Raw genomic sequence first — 25942 nt, 5'->3', positions numbered from 1 at the left:
ATCTACAAAATCAGCTTTATCTCCCTATTCCTCCGTCTGCTGGCACCTTCTCTTCTTTCCATATATTTTTCAATAGTAATAATATTGTTTCCTGTAGCTTCCTTCCTTCGTATTTTATAAGTTACATGTTAATTTCATCTTTACAAACAGCTTTTCCACTTTTGCTCTTCTTTATTTCTTTTTCCAATTCCTCTATTGTTGGCTCTTTTAAGTTAAGCTTTTTATGTCTACTTCGTCTGTTTATTTGGCGTCCACCGTTTCCAATTCCCCGTTCATTTCTTTTCCAGTATACTTCTCTTTCAAGAGTTCTCTGTACTGACCAATTGATCGCAAACAAGATATTTAGCAAGTTTTTGATGATTAAAATGTTAATATTATTAAAGTATGAAATTAATAAAACTCTTAATGCATATACTCATTGTCGAAAGTCTAAACAGTCGAGCAGAGTCCCCTACGAGGTGAAGCTGCAATAATTTTTTAAAAATTAGTTTAGATTTAGTACAATTTAAATTAATTTGAGTATTAAGATCGTGAAAGTTTTCATTTGTTTTTTTCTGTAATTTCGAAATCTTCTAATAAATCCAACTCCAAGTAGTTTTTCTTCCTACTAATGTCATGTAAAATAGATGAATCAGTAGCGAAATTATGTTCACTGGACAGTAAATGACAACTTTCGAATGATTCTATCTATATAAATGACACTACAATGATCACATCTCAATTTATAAATACCACTTTTATCCAGAGTGTTCATCCTGTCTTTGGTGTTAATTAAAAAGGAACCTAAAGTGTTGTGTGAGTTGAAAGATTTCGATGTCCTCAGTTGTATCAGTAAAAAGTTTTGATATTTTTTTTGGAAATGTTGCTAGTATAATAAAGGAGAAAAACCTAACGTTATTTGTCGCACCGAGATACAGAAAGTATGGGTCATACAATTTTAAGACTGCCAGCATATTATTGCACTTTTATGTAGAACACACGAGACATTAATAGTGAGGTACAAAATATTAATATTAGAAGCTGAAAAAAGTGCAACTTCCCATTATAAAAAAATTGAAAATTCCTATCTTGATATAGATCATTTTTAAAGTATTGTAATTAATTTAGCAAATAATAGTGATAGTGACAAGTACCTCACACATTAATATTTTTGTATAGCTGTATTATAATTTTGTAAATAAATATTTAGTAATTATTTAATTACAATTACTATTTTATATTAATAATATTTATGATTTATTATTAATGCACAACATACATGTAAAATTATCTACCACGAATATGTGGCTGTAGTTTTTTCTAGAACAATAGTTAAATATTTCACTTTTAACTTCTGTCATAATATCCACAAGAAAACTAAGTTCCTGTAGCTTGCTGTATACCATGTATCACACAAAATTTTTTTAAAAATCAATTACAATTTAAGTATAATTAAAATACCCAATCGGGCTAGATCAGAGAATGTTTTCGGTGTTGCTATCAAGTCCTCGTCTTTGTCTCAGGACCAGCAACCTCCATCAGAGTCTTACGTTGCCATGTTATCAATTCCAATTGTAATTTTAACATCATAGTATATCTCCTTCTTCAAGTGCCCTCTCCGCTACGGAGTTTGGCAATCACCATTGCTATTTGTATCTTTGAAGCTGTTGCTCTAAATAATTGATTAGATGCGCACTGGAACCAGTCTCTTAAATTGCGCAGCCAAGATATACGTCGTCTCCCCACGCTTCGTTTGCCCTGAATCTTTTCTTGGATAATTAACTGAAGCAATCGGTACTTTTTTCCTCTCATCACATGACCAAAACGTTCCAACTTTCTTCTCTTGATGGTGATCAACAGCTTCTGTTCTTTATTTTTTATTCTTCGAAAAACTTCACTATTTGTTACTTTGTCTGTGCAAGGTATTTTCAAAATTCTTCTGTATATCCACATTTCAAAGGCCTCTAGTTTATCAATATTGCTCTTGTTTAAAGCCCAAGTCTCTACTCCGTACAGCAGTATCGAGAAGATGTAGCATCTAACCAATCTCATTTTCAGGTTTAAGTTAATGTCATGACTTCCCAGAATGTCCTTCATATTATCAAAAGCAGCTCGAGCCTTTCCAATTCTAGTTTTTATTTCTTCTGTGATGTCATTGTTGTTATTAACGCTTGTTCCCAAATATTTATATTTGTGCACCCGTTCGATTTCGTTATTGTGAATGTACAGGTTTGCATTCAATCTTTGTTTTTTTTTGAAATAATCATAAATTTCGTCTTCTTGACGTTCATTGTTAACCCTTTCTCTTCACTAGCTGTGACTACCTTGTTTAAAATGGCTTGCAGGTCTTCTACTGTCTCCGCCATTAAAACTGTATCATCTGCGTATCTAATATTATTAATTGGTTGGCCGTTAACTTTTATCCCAATCTCTTCTTCCTCCAATGCTTTCTTCATAATTTCTTCCGAATAGAGACTAAATAGCATTGGTGACAGCACACATCCTTGTCTAACTCCTTTTTTAATTTGAATTTCATTTGTTGTTCTATTTTCGATGCGTGCGACTGCTTTCTGATTATAATACAGAGTAGATATTATTCTTATATCGCGAGTGTCTAACTCTTTAGCTTCCAAGATCTCTAAAAGTTGGTCATGCTTGACGTTATCAAACGCCTTGTTGTAATCAATGAAACAAGCAAATACATCTTGATTCACATCCTAACACCTCTTTGTCAAGATATTAAAGGCAAATAATGTAAATTCTATTGTGAATTATTTTGAGGAATATTTTTAATGTGTGGCTCATCAGACTGATCGTGCGATGATCACTGCACTGCTTAGCATGTGCCTTCTTGGGTAGAGGGACAAACGTTATCTTAGCCATTCTTCAGGAATTATACTGTTTTCATAAATCTTGTTAAATAAGTCTACTAACAAGTGGATTCGATCTTCGTCTATCAACTTTAGTATATCCGCTGGTAGCTCGTCTGGTCCTGGAGCTTTGCTATTCTTTGATGACTTTACCGCTTGCATTACTTCTTCTTTGCATATTTCTGGACCTGTCTCCTCTGGAAAATTATCACAAGGAGGCTGCCTTTGATCGTCAAACAGTTCTTCTATGTTCCCTTGTTACCAAGTACTGTCTGCTTCCTGTTTCTATTGTTGATCATTTCTTTAACTTTCTTGTGAAGATAGAACGAATCATATTTGGCTTCCAAGTTTTCAATCTCCTTACATTTGTCTTGTAACCATTGTTTTTTAGCATCGCGGATTTTTCTTTTAATATCTGTGTTAATCTGCTTATACTGTTCTTCATTTTTGCCTTTCGATAGTCTTCGAGAATTCATCAGTAACAAAATTTTGTCACTCATCCATTCTTTTTGCTTCGTTAGTTTTTCTCTCTTCAGAATATTTTTAGCGGGCTCCAGCACGCTCTTTTTAATAATGGCCCAGTGTTTATTACTGTCTAGTTCTGGTATCTTCTCTGTCTTTTCAAGTTTTTTAAGATTTGCCTGAATGCTTGTTTCTACCTGATGTTTAATTGTGTCATCATTTAAACGATTGATATCTATTACTTGTTTGGGCTTAGGTGTTTGTACTCTTTTAAGAGTAAAAAATATATAAAATATATTATATAAAATCCAATAATGTAACTTAAATTGAAATTAATAACATTTAAAGGGTTTTTACCCAAATATTTAGTGGCTCAAAACATGTACACTTAGACACAGTGATGATGGAATATGGATTCCGAAAACGTTCTGTAATGTAGTCCGATTGGGTGTTTTAATTATATACCTTTTATAAAGGATTTTTAAATAATTTTTTTTTTCATAGTATTTAAGTTAATTTAGAAAGATTAGTGAGACACCTGAAGAATGTAGATTAACTAAAAACAGATGACTTATCTTTTATAACCAAACAGATAAGATATCGCGAACTCTTTAGTTAAAACGATGTTTTTGGAATAATTTTAAAAATATTTCAAGGAATTAGTTGAGTCATAGATAACAGATTTCCACGTATCAAACAGATATAAACATCCATTTACGAATATGTCAATATATTAAAGAAATAGATGTATAGTCGGCACGTAATTTCGTTGGAAAATTTAAAGGAACAAGAGCGAGTAAGAAACTAGCTAATTGGCAACAATGTTAGAGTGACCAGTAGTCTACTGAACAGTAGCGTAGATAACTCATTTTAAATTAAATAAAAGTTTTTATTTTTATTTAATTTTATCTACCAAAAAGTTTCATTTTCTATAAAGTTTAAATAAAAAATATCGTTGTTGTTAACTTCTGTGATATATCTAGTAGTGTTAACACTAATCGACTCGACTGAACAGAACTTATTGTAAAATAATAATACCTATAAAAAATTGTTAATAAAAGTAATTATCACATACAATTCAACAAATTTTTATGTACAAGTATTTTAGTATACAAACGTTTTATTAACACAACTGCCCATAAGTTTTAAAACTTATGAGCACATTTTATCCCTGATAACTTAGTTACTGTAATCAGGCAAAAATAGAGAAGTCATTTTTTAAATTATATATAGGGTGTTCTATTAAAGAACCACAACTTTGGTTTGACACCGTGTGAGAGAAGACTTAGTACCTCAATAATTTTAAAATGGATAAGAGGTCTAAAAGTTTTATGAACATCTTCTTTTATACATCTAGCAGGTATTTAATAATAACCTAACCTGTGCTTTGACCATTTTAAATTAAATACTTCCGTACGTTTTTGTTTTATCATGAAGTGTGTTTGTACCCTATTTTCAAAGATATATAAGCAAAACGAGAATATCTACAATAAATATAAAGGTTTCAACTAACACCTAGTTCGAAGTAAGTACTTACTAATCCACTCAGAACCACTGTTATCACTAGTATTACTCGTATCTTCTAAATTTATAGTTAATTTGGTTAATGCTGGTAAATATTTAACATAGTTATTTTCCACTGGTTGCTGTGATCTTTGTGACTTCTCTTCTAATTAACTGGAGAACAGTAGACGAAAATTTAGGAGCCACGTTTCTTGTTCTTATATTTCCTTCAAGTTGAGTCCATATTAACTCTATTGGGTTCAATGTACAATAATAAGGAGGAAGTCTAAGTACGGTATGCCCATTACTGCGAGTACAGTTATCAACAACATATTCCTTCTGGTACTGTCTACTATAAATAACAATTTTTACTATATGATGCCTCAAAATACAAATCTTTCCTTAATAAAAATTCTTGAATTTGCAATTTGTTTCAAGTAATATTTGGAATTCTCTCATTAATCTTAAATGATATGACGCGTTGTCCATGACAATCACACTATATTTAGGTAATCTCGAAAAAAAAGATTTTTCAAACCATGATTCAAAAATTAAACTTTCCATGATCTTTCCATTATCCTCATGATAATCTAGAGACGAGACTTTAATTTTTTTTACAGATTTTAATAATACATCGTCGATCCATCTATTTTCTCCACCACAGTGTAAAATTATAAAAATTCTGCCAAGAAAATATCTTGAGTCCTCATCCACATGATAGTCTCATCGCTTTCTGTGTCTCCTAACAGATCTCCTAGTTTTTGAGAAATCTGTTTACTTCTATCTTAAATAGATTGCCTGTCGATTTCATGGACGAACTACCCTTACAAGAACGTCAAATTATTCGTTTCTAACAAGATGGTGCTACATGCCAAAGTACATTGAATGTTAGGAAGTATCTTAAAAATATGTTACATGGAAAAGTTATTCACAGATATTTTGATCTTTTTCGGCCTGCTAGATCCACTGACCTAACCTTGCTTGATTATTTCTTAAGGGGTTACTAGAAATAAAATGTTTCTAGTAATCCCGTTTCTAGATGTTAACTATTTGGAGAGAATAATTAAATGTATTCAACAAGAAGGTGATATTGTGAGGCATTAGTTGAATGACGGAAAAATAAATATCTATTTATTTCCAGTAATAATGTTCTGTTAGTTATACTAGTTATGTATGTTTCTATTTGCAAAATAAATGCGCCTGCATTACTTACGTGTATAAATTGCAAAATTGTTAAAAAACACATAGAAAAGATACGGTTATCATGTGTTTCTTAATCACAAGAGATAAAAATGTTCATTCAAAATAAAAATATTAGTAAAAAATAACAAAACTTCTTTCTAAATGTAATAATGTATAAAGGTACTTTACTCGTGAGCGAAATTCATATTTTTGACATACCTCGTATACTATGGATAAAATTTGATATCTGATAATTGTGTTTTATATTTTAGAACATGCAGAACTTTTTATAAAGAATAATTTTTTTTTCGTAAAATTAATAATTGAAAAAAGTTTTACATATGGTTCCAACTTAGTGGGACATATTGTATATATATTATACTTGTATCTGATTCGCTATCTGATGTTCTGGAATCTGGAGGTACACATCTCGGTTGAATTCACATCGTAAATATTTGATTTATTATTGGCTTTTCATCACGAGAACCGCATTGGTAGTTAGCTCTAGTTCTAGTTCTAAGTTCTCTCTAGCAAGATAATTGCTAAAAGTTTATATGTTGTGTTAGTAAGCGATATGCCTCTATAGCTTGTAGCATAAATAATTTCCTTATAACTATCGAATATTTAATGTATAGAAATTATTTGCGTTAAAAGCGTCATTTGAAAAAGTTCCGATTGGCTAGCAGCGAGAACTGGTCGGGGGTTTATAGAAGGTCAGAAAACCGAGAGGAAGAAAAACAGTTAGAAAAGATTTAGATTTGGCAGAGATAGCTTTCGGGTATAGTCTTCAAGCCGGCAAATTATTTTGATTAGAAAGGTGAATTTGTACTCAAAATCCAACCTGGCAGTTTTTGTTTGAGTTAATCACCGACTGTTTGTGCTGTGCTTTATCTGAGAGATTTGTAAGACGGTGTTTTCAACCATTTAAGAAGTCCACATGGTTTTAAGAAGAAATTGAGTAGCCGCATTTTGAATATTGCAGTTTGTTGTCATCCAGCATAATCCGAAGCCCGAACTTCCCAAGAATTGTCAATATTTGTGTTCTGTGGTCACTTCAGACCAATTCCAGCCCGAGTGGGACACAGTTGTGTGTTGTTGCAGTGGTTGCAAACTTTTTTAAAGGAAATACATCAGCCAGAGTGATATAAGGTAATTTTTGTTTAAATTTTTCCAAGTAAAAATAGACATTTTTCATTAATAAAAAATTTGCTTTCATGACAAACTAAAAATTTGTAAATCAATTAAATTATAAGTTTTATGGATTAGCTAATTGTCATATTAGTTTTCTTTTAAATGCAATTAATTTTAAAATTAAATTATTATTTCATGAAGGTTTGATATTTCATTTCGACATATAAGAGTTAGTATTATCCTTTTTTGACAATTGGTACATAACAATAAATTTGAATTGTATAGTTTAAAGGTTAACCTCAATGTAAGCTCCGTTGAAAAATCTGGATATTTTCATTTTAATCATAATTTAAATTCCTGTAAGTGTCCCCATAGTCTGGAGCTTGTTTTAAGTCGTTACACATAGCGCCATTGTAAGTTTTATTGATAAATTTTGTTATTATTATTTGTAATAACTATTGATGTGAAGTAATAATAAATATGTAATGTTTCTCTCTAAACCAGGAGTTGTAGAATTATTTTCTTATATTTTCACCCTGTAATATTTTTTAGGAGAGAAGAGCCTTTCTTTCCATTCAGCAAGGGGATTCTTTTAAACGGCGTCCAAATTCAAATAGTTTAGAAACCTTCTTGTGTTTTGTTGCCCAGGAAATCTATGTAAGTATTTTTTGGTTCCTTTTTTTTGTAGTTACCCCATCCAGTCCCTCTTTTATTCACTTGACTTACGACCGAGACTCTCCAACCAAACCAAGAGTGGCCGTTCGCAAACATTTCGGTTTGTTTGCTTACCCTATCTGCAGCTCAGTAATAGCTCAGTCCACACTTTTAATACCATATAAGTAATACCCAATGTGGTAGGGAAATTATAACCGTTACAAGCTTCGAAATGGCTCTTTACTTCATCTTTTATGTACGGGTACTATACCGCTTTCAGTTTATTGCCGTTTTTTCATTGACGACATTTTTCGTCGATCAGAAAATATCCAAATATTTTAAATTTATAGAGAACAATATCTTGTGAATCATCATCATCATCATTCAGCCCCATTTTCACATCCATTGTTGGATATAGGCCTCCTCCAAACGCCTCCAGTTCTCTCTATTTCTAGCTGCTGCAATCCAGTTTGTTTCTATTCTCCTTAGGTCGTCGGTCCATCGGGTGGGTGGTCTGCCTCGACTTCGCTTGTCGGCTCTTGGTCTCCACTCCAATAATCTCTTCGTCCATCTTCTGTCTTCCATTCTAGCAACATGTCCAGCCCACCTCCACTTTTGTTTATTGATTCGCAGTATAATATCGTCTATGCCAGTTCGTCGGCGTATCTCCTCATTTCTCACGCGATCTTTCAAGGTCAGGCCCAGCATTGATCTCTCCATTCGCCTTTGTGTTACCCTCAGTTTTTCGGCAGTAGCTTTCGTTAATGTTAGGGTCTCTGCTCCGTAGGTCAAAACTGGTAAGATGCATTGGTTAAATGCCTTCCTTTTCAGGTGAATTGGGGTATTTGTTTTAAAAATGTCTCTCATCCTTCCATATGCCGCCCATCCCAACGTGATTCGTCTATTTAGCTCGCAGGTTTGGTTGTCTCTGGTTATTCTGATTTCAAGACCCAAGTATGTGTATTTATCGATTAATTTTACCTTGTTGTTATTGATCTGTATCTCTTAGCTGGGAACCATATTGGTCATCATTTTGGTTTTCTCGAAATTTATCTCCAGCCCAGTTTCTTGTAGTATGTAATTCAGTTCTTGGAGCATGTCTTTGATCTCTCCCAGATTATCTGACAGAAGCACGATATCGTCCGCAAAACGTAGATGGTTTAATCTTGCTCCATCGATGGATATTCCTTTCTGTTGCCATGTTAGTCTTTTAAATGCATACTCAAGAACGGTAATGAACAGCTTTGGTGACATGGTATCACCTTGCCTGACTCCCCTTTTTATCTTTATTTTATTAGTTGCTGAATGTAGACTTATGATTGTTGTGGCATTTTCATATATATTTTTAACTATATTACAATATCTGTGGTCGACCCTGCAATCTTGTAGTGCTCTTAAGATGGACGGTAATTCCACTGTATCAAACGCCTTTTTAAAGTCTACAAATATCAATGCCAAGGGACGGTTATATTCGTTAGTTTTTTCTATCAGGGTTTTTAGGCACTGCAGGTGATCGTTTGTGCCGTAATTAGGCTGGAAACCGGCTTGTTCTCGAGGTTGGTAAAAATCCAGCTTTGTCTCTAATCTGTTCGTTATTATTCGGGTTTATAATTTATAAAGATGGTTAAGGAGACTGATTGGTCTGTATCTTTCCAGGTCTGCTATATCTCCCTTCTTGTGTAAGAGTACAGTTATTGAATTATTCCACTTTGTTGGGATATTTTGATTCCATAGGCATAGATTAAAGAGCTTTTGAATTTTGGTTATCAGTACTGAGCCTCCTATCTTTATCGCTTCCGTGACGACACCGTCCTTCCCCGGAGCTTTGTTATTCTTCATCTTTTTTAGAGCCTTGTAAATTTCGTCCAAGGAGATTTCTGGGATATCTTCGGAACCCTGATTTTGAACCTTCCTCTGCTGATATTCAACTATATCTAGAGTTGATTGGTTGCTATATAATGTCTCATAGAATGATTTCACAATTTGTAACAAATGTTCTCTGTTTGATGTGATGTTGCCATTTCTATCCTTGAGTTTGACTATTTGTTTATTTCCATTTGTGAGTTTGCGTCTCATTATTTTTATACTCTTATTTTCCTCAATAGTTTTGATGATTTTCTCATCTTTGTATTTTCTTAGGTCTTTTCTGATTTCTTTTGATACTTCCTTGTTCATTTTATTTATATCGTCGTTACTAGAGTTTTCGTCGCTTCTCAGTATTCTTCTTTGTTCCATTTTTTTCTGTGTTTCCAGACTAATTTTTTCTTCCTTCACGCTTTTTGGGCAGCATTTCTTTTGAGCTTCTGTTATTGCTTCTACTATTATGTCATTTAGGATGTTAATATCATTTGTTAATGATTTTTCTTGAAGGAATTTACCGATATGATCTTCAAAATTTTGTTCGTTGTTTGGATGTGTCCATATGTTTATTTGCTTCTTTTTGATCATATTGTGTCGTTCATAGTTGGTATTTAACACAATGGTGGCTCTCACCATACGACGGTCGCTTGATTTCGCAAATTTATTTAGCACTGTCACATCTGTAAATATGTATCTTTTATCAGTGATAAAGTAATCAATATCTCGTTTGTCGTCTTCCCATCTGGGCTTTTCCACGTCCATCTGCGGTGAGGTTTCTTGTAGTAGTAACTGTTCATTAGGAATAGGTTTTTCTCTAGTAAGAAGTTTAAAAGAGTGTCGCCACGGTCGTTCCGTCCCTGACTTCCAAAATTTCCAAGAGCAGTTTCTGCTGGATCCAGTTTTGTTCCTATTTTGGCGTTAAAGTCTCAACATATAACTGTGAAATGTGTACGGTTGTTTGTGTATATAAAACTTTATATAGATGAAATTTAGACTAGTTTTGTGGTTACACAAAGAAACCAATATCCTGTTATATTTTAAACTAAATACAAGGAACCTAGAATGCTCTGTCAACTATGCTGTTCTATTGACACAGTCATAGATCACAACAGATGCCATGCTTTAAAAAGTAACAACTTTCGAGATTGGTGTTACTGTTATGGTGTTACCCGAGCATTATTTGGTTGGACAAGGTACGTAATGGATATGAGGTATATTGTGGTGGTAGAGACTTAAAACTGAGACAGTGGTTATTATAAAAAAGAATCTTTAACAACCTGATGATCGCCAATATAATACCTTACGTCATCTTAGTGGATATAGCACTTAAAGAAGAAGAGCGTACATATGCTGAAATTCTTTTTACCACCATATTGATACATTGATGCAACTTATAGAAACAAAAAGCAGATTTATTAATGCTTTCGAGATATTCCATTGAAGACCATAGTTGAAAATTACGTAGTAGCATTCTGGGTAATTGGTTATATGAAAGAAGTATCCGAATAGCAGAAACATTTAAATGTTATAAAAATGATGACATAATAATGTCTGTATTAACTTAACGAACATGAAGAGGGCTATTAACTTTAAGTAAAATCGGAAATATCAATTAACCTTACGATTCAGATCAAATCTATTGATAAACATTAAAATAAAATGAATGATGTGTACAATCATTAAAACTTTATCTTACGGTTTTATATATAATAGGATTAATATCTATATAAAGGTGAAAACAATAATTTCTAATACAGTTTAAGATGAATTTCGGTATCAGTATACTGTTTTTTGCAATATGTGTCAACCAAGGTACAATTATTTATGATAATATTATGTGGCTATATAATAGATATTTTGTTTAATATTATTTTTCTACTATTAGTTTAAACAATGGATTTAAAATAAGTTGCAATTTTTTTTTCAGTTTTCGACTACTTAAATTGTCTTGTAATTTTTTTTGCTTTACTTGCTTCATCGACTTTTTGACTTCATCTTTAAAGTCACCCTTAATATTATCCCTCCCCTTCACTTTTCCATATTATGTACGTATCCCATTGGTAGTCTACCCCTTTTTATTTTATATGTCAATGATTTACAATCTGTATTAATCTTATTTCATCTTTCGTTTTTATTTGAGTTTTACTAGAGAATTTCTATTTAGCTGCATTTTTTACTTTTGTGATGTTCAATATTCAGGTATCCCACTTTCGGTCTAATGTTGATAATTTTTTTATCCATGACTTTTATTGTTTGACATCTGTATTTCAGGACGAAAGAATTTATTGGTTAAACAGTTTCGTTTTTAGGTACTAGAGATATTATATTTTAAATACGTAACGTATTAGTCCAGTTTATCACACATAATTTTTTATCGTAATTTATAATAAATGCAACTTTTCCGTTTTATTGATCTAATCCCTCTTTAAAAGGACAATTCTTTGTCCTTTAATGTTCTTTAATATTAATTCCGTATTCTTTAGGAAGTAGTTTTGTATACTCATCAGTGCACTATTATTCTAGATTGTATAACGATTTTAAGCACCCTATAATTTTTTCCTCTATTTAATTGACCCAGGTATTCCCGTTTTCCTTTTTTATTAACCGCATTAAACACCGAGTGTTACCAGCGGGAGGACAAAATTCAATAATTACAATATAAAATTTTAAATTCAATTACAATTACACTTAAAGTTCTGCAATATTAAGATTTAATTTAAAGTTTTATTATCATTTTATATTATGTAGTTTGATGAGACCGAAAATATTTTAAAAAATTTTGTAATCCTTTTGAATATTTTGATTATTAATTTAAAATACTAATTACACTAGAAATTCTGTACTAAGTTTTCTGTATTAAAATAAATACTGTTGTTATTTTTACAATAAACTTACATTAAAACTGTACTTTAGTTATATTTATATTACCATCATAACCATCTAATGAAAATTCAATTTTTTATGATTGTGAAAATATTTTGATCGCTAACCTTTAGAAATATAATAATTACTCTTCTTAATACCCTAATGTTATTGTTCTTGTGTTTACCCAAAAACAAAATTAATAAAAGAGACTAGAATAGCAATATAATATAGACTGTTTTTTTTTTCAGGATTTTTGGCAGCTTCAAATATAAATAATTCAAACTGGTGGCGAAAAACTCCTCATCGAAAACCTTTAAAACCAGAAAAATATCCTTACCAGCCAGAATCTAGCTCAGATCGACCATGGTCTACCACCGGGTATTACCCTTGGCAATCATCTTCACGATCGGACAGCAGCACTGATAGATCCTGGTCTACCACCGGAAATTACCCTTGGCAATCATCTTCACGATCGGATAGCAGTACTGATAGGCCCTGGTACACCACCGGATATTACCCTTGGCGATCATCGTCTCGATCAGATAGTAGCACTGATAGGCCCTGGTACACTACCCCTTGGCAATCATCATCACGATCTGATAGCAGCACTGATAGACCCTGGTATACCACCGGATATTATCCTTGGAGATCATCGTCTCGATCAGATAGCAGCACTTATAGGCCCTGGTATACCACCGGATATTACCCTTGGCAATCATCATCACGATCTGATAGCAGCACTGATAGACCCTGGTATACCACCGGATATTATCCTTGGAGATCATCGTCTCGATCAGATAGTAGCACTGATAGGCCCTGGTACACTACCTCTTGGGGATCATCGTCCCGATCAGATAGCAGCACTGATAGGCCCTGGTATACTACCGGATATTATCCTTGGCAATCATCATCACGATCTGATAGCAGCACTGATAGGCCCTGGTACACCACCGGATATTACCCTTGGCGATCATCGTCCCGATCAGATAGCAGCACTGATAGGCCCTGGTATACTACCGGATATTATCCTTGGCAATCATCTTCACGATCGGATAGCAGTACTGATAGGCCCTGGTACACTACCCCTTGGGGATCATCGTCCCGATCAGATAGTAGCACTGATAGACCCTGGTATACCACCGGATATTATCCTTGGAGATCATCGTCTCGATCAGATAGTAGCACTGATAGGCCCTGGTACACTACCCCTTGGGGATCATCGTCCCGATCAGATAGCAGCACTGATAGGCCCTGGTATACTACCGGATATTATCCTTGGCAATCATCATCACGATCTGATAGCAGCACTGATAGGCCCTGGTACACCACCGGATATTACCCTTGGCGATCATCGTCCCGATCAGATAGCAGCACTGATAGGCCCTGGTATACCACCGGATATTATCCTTGGAGATCATCGTCTCGATCAGATAGTAGCACTGATAGGCCCTGGTACACTACCCCTTGGGGATCATCGTCCCGATCAGATAGCAGCACTGATAGGCCCTGGTATACTACCGGATATTATCCTTGGCAATCATCATCACGATCTGATAGCAGCACTGATAGGCCCTGGTACACCACCGGATATTACCCTTGGCGATCATCGTCCCGATCAGATAGCAGCACTGATAGGCCCTGGTATACTACCGGATATTATCCTTGGCAATCATCTTCACGATCGGATAGCAGTACTGATAGGCCCTGGTACACTACCCCTTGGGGATCATCGTCCCGATCAGATAGTAGCACTGATAGACCCTGGTATACCACCGGATATTATCCTTGGAGATCATCGTCTCGATCAGATAGTAGCACTGATAGGCCCTGGTACACTACCCCTTGGGGATCATCGTCCCGATCAGATAGCAGCACTGATAGGCCCTGGTATACTACCGGATATTATCCTTGGCAATCATCATCACGATCTGATAGCAGCACTGATAGGCCCTGGTACACCACCGGATATTACCCTTGGCGATCATCGTCCCGATCAGATAGCAGCACTGATAGGCCCTGGTATACCACCGGATATTATCCTTGGAGATCATCGTCTCGATCAGATAGTAGCACTGATAGGCCCTGGTACACTACCCCTTGGGGATCATCGTCCCGATCAGATAGCAGCACTGATAGGCCCTGGTATACTACCGGATATTATCCTTGGCAATCATCATCACGATCTGATAGCAGCACTGATAGGCCCTGGTATACCACCGGATATTACCCTTGGCGATCATCGTCTCGATCAGATAGTAGCACTGATAGGCCCTGGTACACTACCCCTTGGCAATCATCATCACGATCTGATAGCAGCACTGATAGGCCCTGGTACACCACCGGATACTACCCTTGGCGATCATCGTCCCGATCTGATAGCAGTACTGATAGACCCTGGTATACCACCGGACGTCCCACCTACTGGCCAACAGACACAACTTGGCGGCCAACAGACACAACTTGGAGGTCAACAGATACAACTTGGCAGTCAACTACAGCTAGACCTTTTACCACCACTGAATCACCAACACCACCTTCTCCAACTCCTAGACCTGCACCACCAAGTATTAATAATTATTGTTTTAAATGCTTGTTTTTAGATATTGATCTTAATTTAAAATAATATTTTAAACTTTTGTATTAATAGAACTATAAAGAATATGATCCGACCAAAAACTGTCTTGTGTTTAAATATAATTATATATAGTATTCATTATTGGTTTGAAAGTCTGATCTATAAATTAGATTTTCCATTTTCTGAAAAAATTGAGTAGTAGACAAACTTACTGTTGTTGCCTCTTTAGTAAAAAATGGGCTAAGGCAATTAAATTAGGGTAAATTGATTAAATGCCAGCTTACTATTTTTAACGGTTTTAATAATTTTTATTATGATGTATATATATATATATATATATATATATATATATATATATATATATATATATATATATATATATCATATCATCAAAAACGTTAACAAAGGAAGAGGATACTGAAGAACACGCTATATTACCCACATAATTGTTATAAACGTTCAAAATGATATAATTCGATCATAATAAAGTTTAGAATGTGCAAAATAGCAACCGGTGTCTATTTATCGATTTTAAGAGAGTTAAAATGTGTAATTAACATGGCAGCACATACCGCAGGACGGTCTAGTAATTCCATTAGTTGAGAGTGTGTACGGTCGAAGCATTTGCCATTTTCAAATTATCGCTAGCGAACATCAATTATTGAAAATATTTGCAATTCGTTAGGGCCCGTACCATTCAATTCTAGAAAGGGACACATAGATGGAGAAACTAGTTTTTTTTTTAACAATAATTCGTAGATTATTCATAAAAGTATTTAAATAGACATTTAATTAAATTGTGACAGAAAATTTGTAAAAATTGACAAAGACAACTGTAATGAATCATATATTTCAGAAACCCCGTAAGAAACATTTTAAGTGAAATTTGGGTTATGTCGGGTATTAGTTGTAAAAGACGTATTTCATACATGTAATTTAGAAACCCCGCCGTAGTTCGACTATTTAGTGAATTTAGACAAAACAATATTTACCCGTGTAATGCAGAAATCACGTAAGTATCGCATTTGAGGGGTTTCTGTACTACTTAGTATAAAACGTGAATTGTGCGCAGTGTCAAATCTCCCTGAAAAATATTAAATTTCTTATTATTGTTCAACAGTGCAATTGGTTGCATATCGTTTGTATAGTCTACGATTAAAACAAGGAAAAAAATGGAAAATATTAGTAATTGTGAACAAAACATAGATAATGTTATGAAGAAGCGAAAGAAAGGGGTGAAACAAATAGAGTACCAAAGAGAAAAGTACCAAAGTACCAAAGTTAAAAAGGCCAGAGTAAAAGGAACAGCAAAAACTAATTATAAAGGAAAAGGTTGCAATGCAAAAATTGGGGAAGGTCGACGAAGTCATACTGTAGGTCCTTATGGTCTAGGACAACCTTACGATCGAGGATAGAGATTGTATGAATTTTGTAAAGAAAACGATATGATCATTGCATACACCTCGTATAAACTACCCAAGCAACGACTATACACTTGGAAAGCCCCATTTGATGATGGCAATAACCCTCAAGAGTCCTCAAGAAATCAAATAGACTATATACTTGTAAAGGAGCGTTTCTAAAAGTCCGTCAAAAAAGTCACTACATTTCCTGGTGCAGATATTGGATCTTATCGTCAACCACTTGTAGCAGATATTAAACTAAGGTTAAAACGAATTCAGCGACAAAAACCAAAAACCAATGTACTTAACTTTGACGATATAAATATAAAACATAACATTAAAAAAGAATTTAACAATAGAATAAAAAACATCGAAGAACAACTAGAAGATCCAAAAGAACAATGGAGTGAATTTAAAAACCAAGTTAATGAAATATCCAGAAACAATGATAGAAAAGAAAAAACTTCAATTTTCAGCTTCGGAAAAAAAATCAATAAAAATAAATGAATGAGAGATTACATCTTGAAATTAATGGAACAACGTCGACTGATAAAATCTAATGAAACAGAATATAGATACCTGCAGAGAAGAATAAAAAAGGAGATCAAATTAGCCAAAGAAAAATAGATGAGAGAAAGGTGCGACGAAATGGAGGATGTGATATCTAAACACGACTTATTTAATATGCACAAAAAACTAAAAGAAAGGAGAAACATATTTAAAAACACGTTCCCTCTGTAATAGTTGACAATAATAACAAAATTATTGTAAATGAGCACGAAATGAGAAAAGAATAGCAGCTGTATATATCAGAGTTTATTGAAGATGACAGGAATAATATTGACGAATTCTACCAAAACTGTACTGACGGCCCAGAAATTATGAAATGTGAGGTAGCGCTATAAATAATGCTAAAATTAGAAAAGCTTGTGGTCCAGATGATACACCAACTGAGTTGCTGAAACTAATAGAGTATGATAACATAAAAGTAGTGGTAAGACTTTTTAATTTAATATATAACACCGGAGTGATTCCCACAGATTGGCTCAAATCCATCTTTGTCGCAATACCTAAAAAACACAATGCAAGAAAATGCTCAGAATATGGATTAATTAGCCTAATGAGCCACACTCTTAAAATTTTTCTTAAGAATACTTCACAACAGAATTAGACGCAAATGCGAAGAAAATCTATGGGAACCAGGGAGGTTTAAGATATCTATATCTATATATCTATATAAAAAAATAACAGTAGAAATTCTTAAAGAAGGTGGAGTTACTACCTCATCAAATAAGTATGGGAAGGTAAGATAATACTAAAAGATGGACAAGAACAAGAACAGACCCTATATGCAAAAAAGGAGACAAGCTTGCGTGCAAAAATTATATGAGAGAATAGTGCTGCTAGAAACAACGTATTAGTTTATTAAAAAGGACACTTACATTTCTATAAAAATAATGCAGCTTTTTGAAAATATTTTAAGAGACCGTTATTCTAACTCAATGCAATGTAAGAAAATTTCATTTCAAAAAGCGAATAGTGGTTGGTGAATGTAATTCGTTTATCTCTGCACTTTCTTTGACTATCAAATTGAATAGTTCTTCAAACGCAAAAGCAGTTGAAAAGATTGCAAGAAAAACATGACATTTTTAAATTGAATATAAATGGACGGACGAGAAATATTTTAATCTATTTATAAAAAACACTGTAATTTCTGTTTGTAATTTGTATTTGTAGTAAAAATTAAATTTCCTGTATTTATTACGTTTTATTTTTAAAACTAAACAAAAGTAATACACTAAGGTGCAAAACCCAAAAGCAAAAATGAGTTTCGAAAGGAAAGTATGTAACGTTTAAACTTAGAATCGAATTTAATCGCATCGTTTTCTTCAAAGCCAGCTGATTTAGTATCGAGGTATACTGACACCCTCCATATTTTAAAACTCCCGGTAATAACTTTTAACTCTTGCGCCAAAAATAAAGCACTCTATTGGAAGAACGCGTTTTGGCGAGTAGTACTTGGAAATTGCCATAAAATATATCAATATGCCCAACTAACCGAAACACAACGAGTCACCAAGCTTTTTCGCGGTAATTTTCTAAAAAATTTCCACTCAAGGTTTTGTGGACGTGAAAACAACAAGTCTTTTTGTCGTGCATCGTAAGAAAAATGCTGTAAGTACTTTTCATTTTGAATAAATCTTTCGAAGTGCCAGGAAACTAATACCTACCTGGGAGGCAGAAAATGTACAGAAACATGGAAGTTCCTCAGTAAAATAAGAACTAACGAAAGGAAGAGCACAAACATTCAATTAATATCCACACAAAAATGGGAAAAGTACTATGGGGAACTACTGACAGAAAATAGGGACGAATACTTAACTCAATCACCAACAGAGGTTAATCTTGAAGGAGAAGATATAACAATACAAGTGACAGAAATTAGAAAAGCTATAAAAGAACTGAAAAACGGTAGGTCTTCAGGACCAGGGGATATCCCAGCCGAACTAATAAAATGTGGATCACAAAAATTGTTTAAAACCGTCACTTGGTACATAAATCAATTTAGAAATGATTCTCCCGTACCCGGCGAGTGGAAAATTGCTTATATTTCGTCGATCCATAAGAAAGGAGATAAGCTTAAATGTGAAAACTATAGAGGGATATCAGTCACTAGTACATTCAGCCGTTTGTATGGACGAATAATTAGAGACCGCATTGAGAAGGAATACAAAGACCAAGAGGAAGAAGAACAATCCAATTTTCGAACAGGAAGAAGCTGTACTGATAATATCTTCTGCCTCAAACAACTAATAGAAAAAAAAATAAGCATAAATCAAGAAACCCACCTTATGTTTATTGACTTGCAAAAGGCGTACGATACACTTCCTGTAAACAAACTCTGGAACGTGTTATGACAGACGAATATTAGTGTCACCTTAATAAAAGCCTTAAGAAATTTGTATGAAGGGTCAACATCACAAATAAAAAATGGAAACAGACTATCGCAAAGCTTCCTGGTTAATAAAGGTCTACGTCAGGGGTGTTGTGTATCACCGACCTTGTTTAAAATATATCTTGCAAAAGCATTGAAAGAGTAGAAACGAAAATGCAGAGGCATGGGCGTAGACCTTGGAGAGATTTGCTTGTATACATTGCAGTTTGCTGATAACCAGGTTGTTATAGCAAACGATAAAGATGATCTGGAATACATGGCAAGGAAATAACAAGAAAAATATAGAAAGGGGAGACTAGAAATTATTACAGAAAAAACAAAATACCTACCAACAGGTACCGAACTATCGAACATCACATTAGAAAATAACGAAATCATCATGTCCTGCGACCATTACACTTACCTAGGAATCGTTTTTGACACAACGGGGAAAGATGATGAAGAAATAAAGAGAAGAATAACACAATCCAGAAAAACAATAGGTTGTCTAAACAGCGTACTGTGGAGTCATGAAATAGGAAAAAGAAGAAAATACAATATCTACGAATCTCTTATTAAAAGCAGTCTATTGTACGGAGCGGAAACTTGGAGAATAACCGAAAACAAGAGAAGAAAACTGGAGGCAGTAAAAATGGACGCCTTTAGAAAATCAGTAGGAGTGTCACGCAGAGAGAGAATACGTAATGATGAGATAAGACAGCGAATGCGGGTTGACGGCTCTCCAACAACAAACATAGAAAGAAAACAGCTGATATGGTACGGACACGTCCAGACGATGGATAACTCAAGAATCCCAAAAATAATTATGCAATGGATACCACCAAACCGCAGAAAGAGAGAAAGACCCGAGAAATCTTGGAGAGAGGGAAACGAAGGCGATGAGCGCAAGAGATCTTAGATAGGGCCAATGGGATGATAGAGTGTCATGGAAATTAGACATCGGACAACGTCGCAAGACGTTTTAAAACCGATTGATATATATATATATATATCATTTTATCATCTTTCTTATTTAAACTTTGCCTCTGGTAGTTGCTGAGTGAATTAAGTAGCTCTGTAACTATCAGTGCCAGTCCCAAGCCCGGATAAAGGAGGATAGTTTGCGCCAGGAAGGGCATCCGGCAGTAAAAACCTTGCTAAAACCATGAAAAGAAGAAATATGGAAAATATAGGGACTACGGCATGCCCCGTAAGAGATGCGCAGTTGCGGCTTCGCCTGACACCTGCGAAAAGTGAGCTAGGGCTACCCCATAGAGGACGAAAGGGGCCAAAGAAGCCAGTCCTGAGAGTTGTAACTCTCAACGTCGGATGCATGACAGCTAGAGAGCTCGCCGATTTCATGCTGAGGAGAAGGATTGGTCTACTTTGTATGCAGGAAATTCGTGGAAAAGGTAATAAGTTAGAAAGGTAACGAGATGGATGCAAGTTAATATAAGTAGTTCGAACAGTAATGGCAGAAATGGTGTAGGTATTATTTTGAACATGGAATGGAAGGAACATCTTGTAAGGGTAACCAGAAAAAGTGATAAAACAATGAGTGTCCAACTAAATATCAACGTGAACATCATATATACCTACGCGCCATAGACAGAGTGTCAAGAATAAGAAAAGGAAGAATTTTGGAGGGACTTGATTGCGAAATGCTCGAGATTTCTGTAGACGAAAAGTGTTTTATTGAAGGTAACTTGAATGGACATATTGGTAGATAAAGAGTTGGAATAGAAAGAGTTTTTTTAGATAGGAATAAGAAATGATGAAAGAAATAGCGTGATTTATTTTGGAGTGGCATCGGAGTTGGTTGTCGTCAATATGTTCTTTATGAATACTGAAGACCAGATATTATCTATAGTAGCGGGGAAATGGAAATTTAGATAGATTTTGTGCTGCGCGGAAGAAGTCAACTAAAAGAGGTTACGAACTGTAAAGTGATAAAGGAAGAGTATGTAGCTAGTCAACACCGACCAATGATAGTAGATACGGAGATAAAGGTGGGCCTGAAAGGAAAGCAAGTAGGACACCAGAAATTAAAGTGGTAGAAGTTAAAGGATAATAATTTGACAATAGCCTTTAAGAGTAGAGTGCTGAAAGAGCTTAAAAGAAAAGATACAGCCACTCTGGATATTGGGATTATTAAGCTTTCTGGTATTTTTCCTTCCCTGCTGCTTGAATTGCATCAATTGCTACCACGTTTCTTCTAGTTCTAAACATCCCTGAACTAAATGATCTCCTTTTCTAATAGCCAAAGTACCAAAGTTACTTGAAGATTCACATTGTGTTTATTCCTGTTCGTATGGATCGATCTTCTCATTATACAATGCAGCACACTTAAAAACGAATTGAGAATTTAAACCCGTGACTTGACTTCTTCGTCAAATGCCAAATATACAGTTTTTTTACATAGCATTCATAACTCTCTAAGATTCTCACGTCGGCTATAAAGTGGCTGATATTGACTATTCTTCTTCCAGAAAGGTGCAACGAGTTCTTTTAAAAATGTGTAGAATATAAAACTAAAATCTATGCACTTACAGACATAGGTTTCTTTTTAGAGATATATTACTTGCAGATTGTAGATTTTATTACATCGTACTTTCAAAACAAAAGTTACATCTACTATTCTGTAAGTTTCAGCATGACCAGTTCAAAATTCTAACCAATAAAAAACTGCCGATACCAATGTTGTAATCTACCAAAGTGTTAGGACAACCCTGTTAGTATAACGTTTTGTTTGAAGCTTGTCAAAGCCGAAAGTATAGTAATATTACCGATGTTTTAGATGGAGCCACCTCTCTACAACACAATTTGATCGCGGCAGTTCAAGCTATAATTCTTGTTTATCGAGATTTTTCATATGTTTAGGAGAAAATATTCAACGTTTCGTTACAAATATTTTTCACTTTTACAGTTTTATATATGTTATATATGTTATTTTTTATTAAAATTTTGTCCGGTTTCTTACCGATAGATTTATTATAAGCCGGAACATATTTTTTCCTATTGTGGCAAAACTGGATATTTAAAAATGTTCAAAAAATTTATAAGTATTTCTTAGGATTATATTTTCATGCTCTAAGAAAATGAACAAAATTATATGTTTGATTTTTCCGCTTTATACTTGGAAAAAAGTATTTTTTTTGAGTTTTTCGAAAATGAAAACATAAAGTTTGCTCAAAATTTGTCAAAATACTTCTAGTGATCACATATATCTTCTCAATATTTTTCAATTTTTTTGAATGTGTAGTTTGTCCTTTGGTGAGTGCAGATCAACCTTTTGCGCACGGCACAAGACTAGCTCCTATTCTATATGCAGTCCTCCTATATACTGACGATATGAAAACAGAAGAAAACACTCCATGTTCGACCAGGCACAAGCATATTCCTCCATCTATTACTTGATATCCTCCCTTGGATTGATCCACATATGTATTAAAATCACGTCCTATTATAATTTTATCCTTTGCTGGAATATTACTCAGATCGTTTCCTTATTAATCAATATAAATCTAAACTAATCTAACCCCAAATATAAAATTGGATTTAAATTGCAATGATTTATCGCCAATGCAGACATTTAACCACAGAAATATGTATATTTTTTATAAGAAGCTTCAAGAATTTTTGTAATAAAGCAAGTGCGAAAAAATGTCTGAACGTGCTATATATAAATTTTTCATCTTATTAGCATGTGATAAATTTTGCTTATATACTTACACGTGCTTTTATCGGGGAATGCGGCATATTTGCTTGCCGTTCACGCGCCTTTCTGGGACACATGTGAAATTTCGTTTCATTAAAATATTGTGCTACACATTTTATGGTACTATATAAATCTAAATGAATAAAATGATTAAAAATCATTGACAAGAATTCGGAATAAGCGTTTCCGTGATATTTTATAAAAGTTATTATTATTAATTATTATTTTTTATTTAGTAAATACTGTCTGTAAAAATAATGTAAGCGATAATGTACCTTAACATAGTTAACAACTTTGCTAAGTCTCGACATAATACATTTATTTTAAGATTTTTTTTTCCGGTTTGTCTTTCATATAAACTTTAAAATGAATATAAATTTTAACATTGTGCTTCGTTTCAATTCTATCCACATATACAATAAAAATCTTACAAAGCCCACCATCGGCATTGGCGATCGCAATAAAAAAATTCAAATCATATTTCACAATATTAAATGTAGGATATGGTATAAAATGTGGAAGCGAAATTTCGGGCTATAAAATTGAAAGCGTAAAGGCATGTTCGGCCGTGGGTACAAGGTTTCTTATAAATCTTTTTTTTTATACATATTTTAATAAATTTGATTTTAAACTTTCCCTCTACTGCAGCGCTTGCGGATTAACAGTCAGGATATTTTTGTGTGCATAAATTGTAGAATACTAATCTAACGATTTTTTTAAATTAATCGACAAAAGCTATAAAAATAAAAGTAGACGATTGCATTTTTTTTTTCAATTGAAGGTCCACCATTGGAAAATGCTCTCAACTATTTGGCCGTTATAGTAACATAACATGCTGCTTGATTACGCTGGTAGCGACTTCTCTATGAATCAATGAGAAGACAGGAGACTTCTCTACGATGGCGAATTAGCTCAACTGCAAATCCAATCTTACTGCAAGCTATTAGGATGTTAGGAATACCCTTTTATTCCGACAATACATCTTCAGTTTATATTGAAAAACAGGTTTTTTTTAAGTCGATTTACATAAAAAAGGTACTAAAGGGGTGTGACATATAATGAGAAATCAAGGCAGATACGAGCTACTCCAATGTATTTTGCAAGGTAAAATTGAAGGAAAAAGGGCCCCAGGACGAAGAAGAATATCCCGGCTTGCTAACTTGAGAGCATGGTATAGAAAGACCTCAACACAGCTATTCCGTATAGCAACCAACAAAGTCATCATAGCCAGAATGATCGCCAACGTTCGAAACGAAGAGGCATCCTAAGAAGAAACTAAAGGGGTGGTATTTAAGAAAGTGTACTACCCAAATGTGGGGGTTTGACGGTTAAACAAATGCCCAATACCGAGGTTTTAGAACAAAATGTTGAAAATTCGTAATGGAAAAAGAAAAAAACTCATATATTAAATTTTCTTCGTTATATACATTATTTTTACTTTTATATTAAATAAAATTTGAGTTAAAAGCTACTTGACTTTTTTATCCATAAGAAAACAAATACGATTTCGAGTTTAATATTAGTGTTTTTCTTTATGATAACCATTGCTTTACAGAGAAAATTTTATCCTTTCTCTTCAAAATGACATTTGGTAAAAGTCATTGGGATTCACAGTATCCAAGATAAGATTTTTCATATTTCGCCACGCACACCTTTTTTGGACCATTTTCCCCATTTTTTTGCAAAAATTGTTCTATAACTCTTTTCTACGCAGTTTTAGGTAAATGCAATGGTACATTAAATAGAAACAAAAAAATAGTCTTATTTGAAATGGCGATCATAAATTGGTATTGTGCAAAATACGAATGAAAACACATACATGTGATAACAAAACACCCGAATACACCACAAAGATGCAAGTCGAATGCTTACAGGATGACTCCTTACAAGATACCTATTTATAGATACAAAAAAGAATAACCAAAAAAAGCAGAAATACATAGGTCGACAGAAAGTGATGGAGTCGAAAGGAGTCGATCGTAAAGAAAAGAAAAAGGGCTTACCTGAAATACATGTTCACCAAAACACAAGAGGCATACCATAATTACAAGACAATTAGAAACAAAACACAGACACTTGTAAGAAGTAAGAAAAATAAAAAATGATCACTGGGAAAGCTTTTTAAAAGAAATGGAACATGACTTTTACGGTCTGCAAAAGAAAATATGGCGCTTCATAAGAGGTCAAAGAACGGAGGTAAAGGAACTAATAGAACCAAAACAAATAGAAAAAGATACGTGGATTGACTACATAAAAAAGTTATATGCAGAGGAAGAACAAACAACACTAGAACCGGACACACTAGAAATTACCACCAATGAAGAATTTAATATAAATGTACAGGAAGTTCGGAATATACTTGAAAACCTAAAGAACAGAAAAGCAGCAGGTAAAAACGGGATACCAAACGAGTTACTGAAATATTGTGGAGCAGCAATGACAGAACAATTAACAACATTAATCAATAAAATTATAAAACACAATAAAATACCGGAAGAATGGAGAACGAGCGAACTAATTCTACTATTAAAAAAAAATTAAAAAACAGCCAGAAAACTATAGAGATATAAAACTTGTTAAACACTACAACTAAAATTTTACAAGTACTAATAAATCAGAGGATAAGTTTAGCAAATGAATAACAGGGTTTTCGTAGTGAAAGATCATGTACAGATGCAATATTCGTTATAAAACAAATTACTGAAAAATCGCTTGAGTCTAATAGACCAGCATGTCTGTGTCTGATTGACCTAAAGAAAGCGTTTGACAGAGTAAGGCTCAAAGATGTAATTCATCTTCTGTATA

The 25942-nt window shown here is 33.9% G+C and overlaps 1 protein-coding gene across 2 annotated transcripts in view; it reads right to left on the bottom strand.

Annotated features, from left to right (window-relative positions):
• LOC140434177 (uncharacterized) overlaps positions 1 to 25942 on the bottom strand; it is a 929087-nt gene that overhangs the window by 509319 nt on the left and 393826 nt on the right. The gene's annotated exons all lie outside the window — the stretch shown is intronic.

The sequence above is a fragment of the Diabrotica undecimpunctata genome, chromosome 2 (assembly GCF_040954645.1).
Source record: "Diabrotica undecimpunctata isolate CICGRU chromosome 2, icDiaUnde3, whole genome shotgun sequence".
In the NCBI taxonomy this organism is placed as follows: Eukaryota; Metazoa; Arthropoda; class Insecta; order Coleoptera; family Chrysomelidae; genus Diabrotica; species Diabrotica undecimpunctata.
Note: the sequence above shows the minus strand (reverse complement) of the source record. Positions and strands in the feature narration are given on the sequence as shown.